Source organism: Rattus norvegicus, chromosome 10 (genome assembly GCF_021556685.1).
Source record: "Rattus norvegicus strain SHRSP/BbbUtx chromosome 10, alternate assembly SHRSP_T2T, whole genome shotgun sequence".
In the NCBI taxonomy this organism is placed as follows: domain Eukaryota; kingdom Metazoa; phylum Chordata; class Mammalia; order Rodentia; family Muridae; genus Rattus; species Rattus norvegicus.
Window position 1 is genome coordinate 79,513,129 of NC_141543.1, and position 12,396 is coordinate 79,525,524.

Here is a 12,396-nt window from a genome sequence, read left to right on the forward strand (position 1 = left end):
CTTACACTTCCAGATCCTAGTCTTATCACTGGAGGAAGTCAGGACAGGAACTCAAGCAGGGCTGGAACCTGAAGGCAAAAGCAGATGTAGAGGCCATGGAGGGATGCTGCCTACTCCCAGGCTGGTCATGGATTGATCAGCACCACCCACACTGATCACTAATTGAGAAAATGCCTTACAGCTGGATCTCTTGGAGGCATTTCCTTAGCTGAGGCTCCTTCCTCTCTGATGTCTAACTTGTGTCGAGTTGACACACAAAACTGGTCTGGACAACAGGAGTTGAAGCTGGGCTATAAAGCCTGAAGGCCCACCCCTAACTGACTGATTTATTTCTTTATTATATATAAGTACACTGTAGCTGTCTTCAGACACACCAGAAGAGGGCATCAGATCTCATCACAGATGGTTGTGAGCCACCATGTGGTTGCTGGGATTTGAACTCAGGACCGCTGGAAGAGCAATCAGTGGTATTAACCACTAAGCCATCTCTCCAGCCCAAGACTCCACTTCTTAAAGATACTATAACCTTCCCAAATAGCACCACTAGCTGGGGTCCCTATCTTAGTGAGGGTTCCATTACTGTGAAGAGACACCATGACCAAGGCAAGTCTTATAAGAACAACATTTAATTGGAGATGGCTTACAGTTTCAGAGGTTCAGTCCATTATCAACAGGGCAGAAAGCATGGCAGCGTGCAGACAGGCATGGTGCTGGAGAAGGAGCTGAGAGTTCTACATTTTGATCAGAAGGCAGCCAGGAGGACCCTCTATTTCCACCCTGGGTGGAGTTTGAGCATAGGAGACCTCAGAGCCCACCTACTCAGTGATGCACTTCCTTCAACAAAGCCACATCTTGGGTTCTCGGAACTCAAGGGGCCTGAGACCACAGGCTGTTCAAATCTGCTGCCATTTTTCAATGGCTTGGTTAGGAAAGGCAAGATTTCTCTCCATATTGTGAGATCAAAGCGGAGGGTAGCAGTAATTTGTTGGTTGAAGGAGCTCCCCGCCATCCGTAGCCGAGGCCGTGGTTCTTTATTTGTCCATTTGTGAAATCTATTCACGGATACCATCATGGCTTGGAGAGAAAGCTTTTCTTGGTAGTGATTTCTATTTGCAGAAAAGTGGCAGCTTCTGAGTGAGCTTCCCCAGGATCGTTTCCTCCTAACCTCACCACTGAACGGAAGCTCAGCCCAGCCCTCAGGCCCGAGAGCCCCCGTCACTGCCAAAACAGGAACTAATCCCATAATTTCTTCAGATTTCACAGCTTTCCCACTGAGGGCCTTACTGATCTCAGAGTCAAACGCAGGCCGTCACATTGCATTTAATCCAATCTACGTTTTCATCCGTCTCAATAATCTTCATCTAGTAGATAAATTCCCACACACACCAACGTACACATTTGCTTTACTTCTAACTTACTCTTATTTGTTGTGGGCTGAGGTCAAACCTCATGCATGTTAGGCAAGTGCTCTACCATTGAGCTACACTCCTAGCCCAGGTGACTGAACTTAACAATAACAAAATATTAACTTTGTTTTTCATAAAGGAGTTTGGGAAGCTTTCTCTCTCTTTTTTTTTTAAATATTTATTTATTTTGTATACGAGTATACTGTACACTGTAGCTGTCTTCAGACACACCAGAAGAGGGCATCGGATCCCATTACAGATGGTTGTGAGCCACCATGTGGTTGCTGGGATTTGAACTCAGGACCTCTGGAAGAGCAGTCAGTGCTCTTAACCACTGAACCATCTCTTCAGCTCAAGAAGATTTCTTTGAAGAAAGAAAGAAGGGATATAGTATATTTGTTTAAATAAATGTATTCACTATGTATGGTGGCAAAAGTCTTTAATCCCAGCATTCTAGAGGCAGAGACAGGTGGATTTCTAGTAAGTCAAGGCTAGTCTACATAGCGTAAATAAATAAAAGTATAATAGTATAAATAAACATAAATTAAAATGTTTGTTTAAGGGCTGGAGAGATGGCTCAGTGGTTAAGAGCACTGACTGCTCTTCCAGAGGTCCTGAGTTCAAATCCCAGCAACCACATGGTGGCTCACAACCATCTGTAAAGAGATCCGATGCCCTCTTCTGGTGTATCTGAAGACAGCTACAGCGTACTCATATAAATACAATAAATATTAAAAAAAAGTTTGTTTACCACTAGATGGTTTAACATCAACTTGACAAAAGGCAGAGTCATCTGAGAGGAAGAACCTCATTTAAGAAAATGCCTCCATCAGACTGGGCTATAGGCAAGCCTGTAGGGCATCAGTTCCTGCCTCCAGGTTCCTGCCCTGCTTGAGTTCCTGTCCTGACTTCCTCCAGTGATGAACAGTGACACGAAAGTGTAAGCCAAATAAGTTCTTTCCTCCCCAAGTTGCTCCTGGTCATGGTGTTTCACCACAGCAATGGTCACCCTAAGACAACACCCATCCTTCTGTCCATTCACTTTTGCAGTGGTGGGGTTAGAACCTAGGGCCTTTGGTGCGACACACGTGGAGTCCCAGTACTCCAGGTCTGCCAAGGCTCCAAACACTTTCTACCGCGTTTTCAAGAGACTGCTGCTAGGCGTGGTGGCACACTCTGGTAATTCAAGTAGTCAGGAATCGGAAGCAAGAGGACAAGTTCACCACCATTCTGGTCTACATAGCAAGTTCTAGTCTATATAGCCAGGCCTATATTGTAGGACCATATCTATATCTACTGTTACATCTGTACCTGTATCTATCTCTATTATAACTATATCTATATTATAACTATATCGTCTATATCTGTATCTATATCTTCTTTATCACCTATATCTATCTATATCAGAGAGACAGACAGAGAGAGAGAGAGAGAGAGAGAGAGAGAGAGAGAGAGAGAGAGAGAAACCGATTTCAACCAGGCCAGCTGAAAGCACCTGTAATTCCAGCTGCTCAGGAGACTGAAGCAGGAGATTCTTTGTTTGAGAACAGTCTGGGAAATTTAGCAACAATGTCTCTCCACATAAAAAGAGCTACAAAAGGACTGGACTTGCCGGTGCTAGCCAGCAGCTGCACAGGCTTGTCCTCGGTCCAGAGGCCTCTCCTTACCCACCACCCATCCCAGCCTTCTCCTTTCCTGCTCCCTTTCCTGTTCCCTCCCTCCTCAGTGCCCCTCCCCATGGGATCCCTTCTTCTGTACCTCCAGTGCACCGGTGTTTTGCTGGCCCAAGACCCCCTCCTAAACTCTCAAGTGCTTGGCAGAACAAAAGGCTAACGTGGAAGGCAAGCCAGGACTGCTAATGCCGATTTTGTCTTGTCCTCAGGTCTCCCACACAGCAGGTCTCTGAGTAAGTGCAGTGAGCCTGTCTCCAAGTGTATTTACATGCACACTTGTCCCCAGACACACAGGAAGCAGGACCTGAGTTGAGGGCAACTTTCTTGACCCCTCCCCTGCTTCCCCTCCTTACCCACTCCCCTCCCCTGTTGTCCTTCCCTGTCCCCTCTGCTCCTCTCCCCTACTCTTCTTCCCCACCCACTCCCCTCCCTAAGCTCAGGATCCTAGTCCTGGTCCCATGGCCTGGAGGATTCCTGTCTAGCGCCCTCCTCCTCTTTAGTGCCTTACTTCCTGTCCTGAACTGTTGCTCCAAGTCTCCACATCCCCGTGCTTTTGCCTCTGAGGGCGCCCGTTTCCTGACTAAGTAACAAGCCAGCCAGTACAAAGGCTGAATAAACAGTCAGTAGAAATTAACTTGAACGTTCAGGGAGAAGAACAAAGACTTCCGACGTGAGCCAGGGAAGGAATCGTAATTGCCAGAGAGAGAGGGGCGGCCCTGAGCTCAGGCTGCTGGAGACTTGGGAGTGGGGGATGTTGACAGTGGCAAAGACAGGCAGGCGAGATGCTGACTTGATAAGGGAACGAGTGAGAATTCTAATTCAAGGAAGATGCAGATGGAGAGGGACAGGGGGACGGAGAGGAGGGGCCGCTGAGGGGTCCAAAGGCAAATGGTAAGGTCCCCCTGCTCCTGGCTGGGCATCCTTGCCTGGGCTCCCAGCCCAGAGTAGATGTTCTCATGGGGACACTAACAGCCAAGTAGGCAAACATGGAGACTCCGGGATAGGAGGAAAAGCAGAGGCAACGGCATTGTGTCTCCAGGGTGGAAGAAGTGATGAACCCTATGGGCTCAAAGAAACGTGTAGCACCCCGCCCTAAGCCCACAGAAGCAGACCCTTTTAAGAGACTTCTACAGAGAAGCAATAGGCACGACCTGTCCTTACCCCACCCCGTGTGGCAGCTTACAGAGAGATATGAATGTTCAGAGCCATGCCGGAGAAGGGCGCTTCAGGGCAGAATCCTGAGGAAGAGTGCATCCTGGATCCTAGGGGACAGCCTGAGATGAGAAAACAGGCTTCTATGCCTTGAAGGGAAGGAGAGGGGAAGTGGAGTCCTGAGGGTGCAGAGGCTAAGCAGATAACGCCAGGGGACTTCTGAGGGAGGGGAGACTGGTTGGTCATTCCAGAAATGGAGTAAAAGGAAGCTTCCTGGCAGAAAGGAGACAGCTCCCAAGACAGGTCTATCAGACTAGTCTGAAAGATCTGAACAGCCGTGTTTGCTGGAGGGAGACCATGTCAGACCACCCAACCTCCAGAGATCACTAGGAGGGACAACCCGGTCCCTGCTGCTACTGGTGGCCCACCAGAGTGCACATTCTCAGCTGCTGGACACAACACACATGTTCGAAAGCCAAGTGCTGGTACACGGGCTTGGGAAGGGTCCATGCAGGACACCAGGCTTCAGTCCTTGAGTAACTTCTGCCTTTTAATGCTATGTCAAAGCCCCTTCCCCCCCAACCCAGGACGGACTACACCTCTGAAAATCCCTGATTTTTTTTTTTTTAAATTTGTTTGGCAAAAGACATCTCCATGCTCTGTGGCCTCTTAATTTCGTAGATGGTAAAGTGCAGAGAATTAAAGAATCAATGGGCAATTAAGGAGGCACTGGCAGGTTCTGGCCAAGAGCATATTATTTATTTATTCGGCCAGCTACACTCATTTTTAAAGAGCTAACTTCCATTTTGTTTCTGACATCAAAAATAAATCAAACTAAAAACTGTATACATCATAACTGGAAAAAAAAATCATTTGCATGGTATGTCGCCCCTGAAGCCTCCTCAGCGGCCGACCTGCAAAAGGAAATTTTGTCGGTGTCAGAAAAAAAAAAAAAGAAAAAAAAGAAAAGAAAAGATGAGATGAATTCATTCGGCACTGGCCTTCCCTGAGGGTACAGATGGGATCGAAAAGACAAAAATAAGGTTTTAATTCACTAGTGATTTTCCCACCCTGTCTCAAGCTTCTTTTTGATTCTGAGCATCCATTTTCCTGGGTCGTCTTGGGAAGGTTGCAAGATTTCAATCCATTAACACAGTAGTAGGCTGGTGAAATTTCAGAACAGGCTGAGCTGAACAGCCACAATGAGGACACAAGCTGCCCTGGGGCTCCCGGCAGAACTCAGACAGCTATGATTCAGCTCCTAGACCACGATCTGTCGCCCTAAAGAAGGGGATCTCTTTGAAGAGCCCTCTTTTTCTCTCCTCCACTTCCCCTTACCCGACTTGGGAGAAAAACAGCGTTGCCCCCAAGCCCATATCAGCTTTCTGATTTTGGCCAGCTCCTCGGCATTAGTTATACCTGCACCAATGACCTTCTTCCACCCTCCACCGCCCTTTTTCACTCTCCCTTTCCCTGACTCCTCACCCCTCCCCAGCAAGCGCTCTGGCTTTCTACAGGCATCTACCCCGGCGGCTACCCCAAGGTTGATTCTAGGACAGTGGCTCCCAAACTTAAGACTGCATCTAAACTACGTAGACAGAGTGCTACACGGTTCTCGTTCAGTAAGTCTAGGGTGCGAGCAGGGAATTTGCATTCATATTAAGTTTAATACTGAGACAGTGCTTGGAGAACCTGTTTTCAGTGATGAGGCCAAGGGAGGGGATACCTATAGTAGCTTGTGCTGTGGCTCCATCTAGTGGAAACATAGCGCAATAGCAGCAGTCTGCCCTGTGGCGTGCACAAGACTTAACTGCACTCCTTTGAACACTTCAAAAACACATTCTCTTTTAACGGCTCTACTTTTTAAGGTAGGCCGTTTACTGTTTAAAGCACTCTTTCCATCCTCTGAATAGGACAATTAAAAACTATGCCCTGCCCAATGTGGATGAAATGAAACAGGAAACTGGGTGTTTTGAGGGTAGAAACTAAACTGATTTTGATAACTGTCCCTCAGAAACATCTGACCTAAAGCATGACACTGCATGCACACATGGCAGACAGCAGAACATCACCCAGATTACACAATAACTAGCTCTAAGTCACCACAGGAACCAAGAACTCCATGTTGTCTCAATCCAGTGGGGAAGCGTACCACTTTAGAAGAAACTCAAGCCTGGGGCTATGGCTGTTGTAAAGAACCTACTGCAGCAAGCTCGAGACCCTAGGTTGACTCTCAGGCACCACCTAAATTGGGTATAGTGGTTACACCTGTCATCCCAGCCTTGGCAGTTGGGAGACAGAAGTGGGAGGAAGGTTAACCAAGCAGTGATGGTGGACAACTTCAATTCCAGCACCAGGGAGGCAGAAGCAGGTGGATCTCTGTGAGTTTGAGGCTGGCCTGGTCTACAGAGCAAGTTCCAGGATGCACAGAAAAGACCTGTCTCAAAAAAACAAAAAGAGGGAGGAGGGGGCTGGGGATTTAGCTCAGTGGTAGAGCGCTTACCTAGGAAGCGCAAGGCCCTGGGTTCGGTCCCCAGCTCCGAAAAAAAGAACCAAAAAAAAAAAAAAAGAGGGAGGAAGGAGAAAGAAGAGGAGGAGGAGGAGGAGGGAGAGGAGGAAGAAGGGGAGGAAGAAGAGAAGGAATAAAAAAGAAGAAAGTTGTTCAAGGTTATCCTTCTAGTTTAAAACTCAAAGAAAAAGTAAAAGAGAGGGTCACAAGTTCAAGACTCACCTCAGCTACCTGGACTGTGGAGTGAGTTCAAGGCCAGCTTGGACAACTGTATCAACATAGAAATGTAAACAGAACTGACATTGTAGCCTAGTAATAGAACACATGTGTATCTGCCCCACCTCAATACTGAAAACAAGGTAAGTTTCAAAGTTCCATTCTTAAGAATCTCTGTTTCAGGCTGGAGAGATGGCTGGGTAGTTAAGAGCACTGACTGCGGGGTTGGGGATTTAGCTCAGTGGTAGAGCGCTTGCCTAGGAAGCGCAAGGCCCTGGGTTCGATCCCCAGCTCCGAAAAAAAGAACAAAAAAAAAAAAAAAAAAAAAAAAAAAAAGAGCACCGGCTGCTCTTCCAGCGATCCTGAGTTCAAAGCCCAGTGTCTCACAACCATCTGTAATGAGATCTGATGCCCTCTTCTGGTGTGTCTGAAGACAGCTACAGTGTATTTATATAGAATAAATAAATCTTAAAAAAGAATGTTTCAATGGGCCTGTGCCCAGCCACTTGCAAGCATTATAGGTAAATTGAAGCAAATGCTTGAGCCTCTAGTGTGAGGCAGTCTGAAGGGCAGTGATCTCAAAACCATGTTCCCTACCTAGCACCATCCAACAGCAGTCTGAGCCGCACTCGAACTCATGACAACACATGTTCATTAACCTCCCAGTAAACATCAGAGGGGCAGGGGCGGGGCTGGAGAGGTGCCCCAGGGGTTCAGAGTGTCACCAGTTGTTCTTCCAAGGGATCCAGGTTTGAGGTAGCTCCCAAGCACCTGTAACTCCAGCTCCGGGGGCTCTGACGTCCTCTTTCGACTTCTTCAGGCACCGGGCAGGCATGTGATACACAGACATACTTGCAGGCCAAACACTCATCTGTATAAATGATATTTTTTTATGGCAAAGGAGGAGCCAGGCTCTTGGTTTGGTTGGTAGAGTGCTCGCCCACCATGACTGAAGCCCTAAATTTGGCCCCTGGCACCGCACAGCCAGGCGTGGTGGTATACACCTGTGCTCTCGGCACTTGTGAGGGGAAAAGATCAGAAGTTCAAGATCACCCCGCGCTGACATGGGCAATTCAAGGCCAGCTTAAGCGACATGAGATCTCCTATTGAGAACTAAATTAGACTGACTGAGCTGGGCACAGAACTGGGCACAGAACAGGACATGAGGGAACTGTAGGACCCAACACGCATCCTATCCTCACCTTTTGAAGGGATATGTGCATGTTCGAGAAGGTATCACATTCTATGCTCCAGATTCCCGTGCATTTATTATATGCTAAAGGTGACAACGGGGTAGTAATATTCCAAAGCTAATGAGTGCTGTATCCTCAGAGGCTAAAAACATCAGATCCCCTGGAACTGGAGCCACCTGAACCCAGGACCTCTACAAGAGCAGTGCGTGATCTTAACCACTGAGACACCTCTAAACTCCCACCCCAGATTTTTTCATGTGGATTCCAAGGTTGAGAATCCCCTGTTTGTAAAGCAATCACTTTACTGATTTATGCATGTAGACCCTCCCCCAAATAATCTTTTAAAATATGGATTTTTATTCTGTGTGTCTGCATGTATATGTGCATACACGCATGTGCATGTGAGTAGACACAGAGGCCAGAAAAGGAAGTCAAACCTCCTGTAGTTGGGGTCACAGGCACTTTTAGCTGGCCAGTGTAGGTGCTAGGAACTTGACTCTAGTCCCCTGAAAGAGCTGCAAACATTCTCAACTGCTGAACGATCTCTCCAGCCCCCAAAAGGTCACAATGTTTAATTATCTTAGTGAGTAGCTTCACCGCAGACCAGTGAAATCCGCTCATGCGGTAGGTTTCAGGTAAGTATAATACACAGCCAATATAAACCATCATGGCCCTGGGGAAGTACTCAACCTTCGATGAACAAAGAACAGACTCCGAGTCCCTCAAGTGAAAGTAAATGTCTGGGTGCAGGGGCTTGTGCTTATGGGGACCAAGTCACTTAGGAACCTGGGCACCCAAGCACCCATAGAGAGCAGAGCCTGGGTACCAGAAGACACAGGTTCAAGGCCAGGCCCAGCCTATTGTGAGCCTAGTCCCTACCACCCCAAGGGTTCCAGGACCCCACAGAAAAGGGAAGAAAGGCCCCCACTTAGGCTAGCGCCATCTGCTATAGACTCATTGGCACACTTCCGCAGAGAGCTTCCTGAAGGCTCTGGGTCTGTCTCAGCTTTGTAGCCGTTAGCAGGCTTGGCGTACGTGCACAGGCACTTGGTGCAGAAACCCATAGGAGCAGTCAGAATGCCTTGCCTGTCATCCTGCCAGGAAGACCAGAGAAAGACAAGAACTGCATCCCGGCTCAGGGAGGAAGAATCAGCCGTCCTTGCCCAGAGCACCGGGGGTTTCTCCAAGGCCGTCTGTCTCCACCAGATGTCAGTTGGGCCTGCTTCTCTAAACAAACAAGTCAGGATCTCACTGAGATTATATTCTTTGTAAAGATACAAGTCAACCTCCTTGAGAGGAATATCCAGTTGGCCCCTGTTTGCCAAACAGATTAACCCGAAATCAAACCTGGCAATCCTGTTGAAATTCACCTTCACTTAAAAATGTATAGCCATAGTACGGTGTGCGCACTCATGCCATATAGCCATGTTCATGTGAGCGTTCATGAGAGCAGAAGCACACGTGTGGAGGTCAGAGAACAACCTCAAGTGTTGGTCTTCTCCATCTACCCCAAGACAGGTAGGTTTGCACACTGCCCCACCAGGCTAGCTGCCCAGGGAGCTTTCTGACGTTTCTGTCTCCCCCTACCCTCCCCCCACCCCCAGCGCACTAGGATTATAACACCCAGCTCTCTGTGGGATCTGAGGATCCAAACCTGGGTCCTCGAACCAGCACTCACTCATCAGCAACCACCTTTTGTTTTTTTTTTTTTTTTTTATTTAGAAAAGAGAGGGTTATGGGAACACAGAATTTGTGCTAAGTCAAATATGGTGCACAGGTGGCCATGGGGCCAGAGTGCTGTCTTCAGAGAAAAGGTTGGAAGGTTGGGGTGGTGGTGGTGGTGTCTTAGTCAGGGTTTCTATTCCTGCACAAACATCATGACCAAGAAGCAGGTTGAGGGGGCTGGAGAGATGGCTCAGTGGTTAAGAGCACCGACTGCTCTTCCCGAGGTCCTGAGTTCAAATCCCAGCAACCACATGGTGGCTCACAACCATCTGTAATGAAATCTGATGCCCTCTTCTGGTGTGTCTGAAGACAGCTACAGTGTACTCATAGATAAAATATTTTTAAAAATTAAAAAAAAAAAGCAGGTTGGGGAGGAAAAGGGTTTATTCAGCTTACACTTCCACATTGCTGTTCATCACCAAAGGAAGTCAGGACTGAACTCACACAGGGCAGGAAGCAGGAGCTGATGCAGAGGCCATGGAGGGATGTTACTTACTGGCTTGCTTCCCCTGGCTTGCTCAGCTTGCTTTCTTACAGAACCCAGGACCACCAGCCCAGGAACAGCACCACCCACAATGGGCTGGGTCCTCCCGCCTTGATGACTAGTTGAAAAAAATGCCTTTCAGCTGGGTCTCAAATGGAGCCATTTCCTCAAGGTAGGCTTTCTCCGGGATAACTTCAGCTTGTGTCAAGTTACACACAAAACCAGCCAGTACAGGTGGCTTGAATGGGAAGGGCACTAACTTGATGGGGGTTAGGTGTGGCCTTATGAGAAGAAGTGTGCCATTCATTGGAAGAGGGTTTTGGAGTTTCAGTTGCCCGACGTAGGACTTCAGCAACCTCTCCAGCACCATGTCTGTCTGAGTGCCGCCATGCTTCTCACCATGACGATAATGGACTAAACCTCTGAAACTGTACGCTGGCCCCAGGGAAATGTTTTCCTTTGTAAGAGGTCATGGTGTCTCTTTACAGCAATAGAAAGGTGGCTAAGACAGGGGTCTAGAGTGACATCACCGAGCAGTTGACACACAAACCTCGTCTGGCAGCTTATGGCAATTCTGCCTCACCCTACCTCCATCGTGGCTTAGCTGAAGCTCTTCTGTGTCCTCTTCACTCTGAAACATGGCTGACACTGGGCACAGGATGAAGGAAAGCAGGACTGCCCTCTTACCTGCAACCTGTGACACATACCGCCTTACCTCAGCATCAGGAGGAACCCTATGTCCACATTTAAGTCCTACAGGGCTGAAGGACTGTTGTGGAGTAGAAAGGATTCTTGGCAAAGGGGACACCCAGTTAACCGGAGATGCCCAGTCAAATAATGGTGCTTGTCAGGTCAAGACGACACACATCACGTCTCCTGCCTTGGAAAATCAGAGTGCCCACTCTTCGATTCCTCAGGGGCGGGGGAAATGGCTCAGGATGTGCTCTTGTCACTGGGGCATCAGTCCCCTGGCTTTGGGGGTAGTGCCTGAGACGGCCTCTGTCTACCTGTAGTCTCAGGTCCTCCAAAGTTGTCTAGCTTCACACACTGCAGTGGCCTGTGAGTTCCTACCTGCTCATTCCATGGCAGTCTGTAGGCCTCAGGCTGGGAGGCACGGCCCTCCCGCTGAAGGGCCTCTTCACTCTGAGCCTTGCGGTCCTTCAGTAAGAATGAAAAGGAGGCCTCAGATCCACAATCCAGGGACCCTCACACTCCCATGCTTGTTACCTGGTTTTCTCACCTCAGTAATCACCAGTAAAACACTTTAATGGAAAAAAAAGGGGGGGGGGGGAGGTTCACATGTCCTGATCATAACAAATCAGACATAGTCCAAAGGGAAGGTGAGTCAAAACCAAAGGCTCAGGGGTGCTGTGGAAGATACAGGTGTGCAGTGAAGATGGCGGACAGTTGGATCAAAATGTGTTTTAAAATGACTGGCTTAATGTCACAATTCAGAAGTCTGAAGGCAATCTAGGGGCACACACACATGTAATTCTAGCACCCAGGAAGCAGAGACAGGATTGAAGTTTGATGCCAGCTTGGCCTACATAGCAAAACTTCACGCAATCTTAAAAACACTTCCCGAAACATGCCTTTAAAACTACTGCGTGTGTGTGCGATGTGGACATGTGGAGGTCAGAGGACAACTTTGGGAAGTGGTTTTTCTACGTCCACCCTGGATTTTCAACTGGGCATTGAACTCAGGTCTAAGGAGCCATCTCCCAGCCCATAATCATGTTTTTGACACATTACCCACCATATAGCCCAGGGTGCTTCAGTTCTCCTGCTTGTATAGCAAGACCTGGCCAATCTATAGCGTTTACAGTAACGATCTGTGTAAGGGTGCTGGGACTGGCGGACGGTCTAGTATTGCTGTCTGAGAGAGAAGCCACAAGCCAGTTACTGGTATGGACTGGAGACACAGAAATAGAGACTGCCACAGAACGTCCACACCAGTTATCAAACCGTGGACTTTCTTTTTTTTTTTTTTTAAATTATATCTTTATTTTCTGATACGAGCACACTGTAGCTGTCTCCA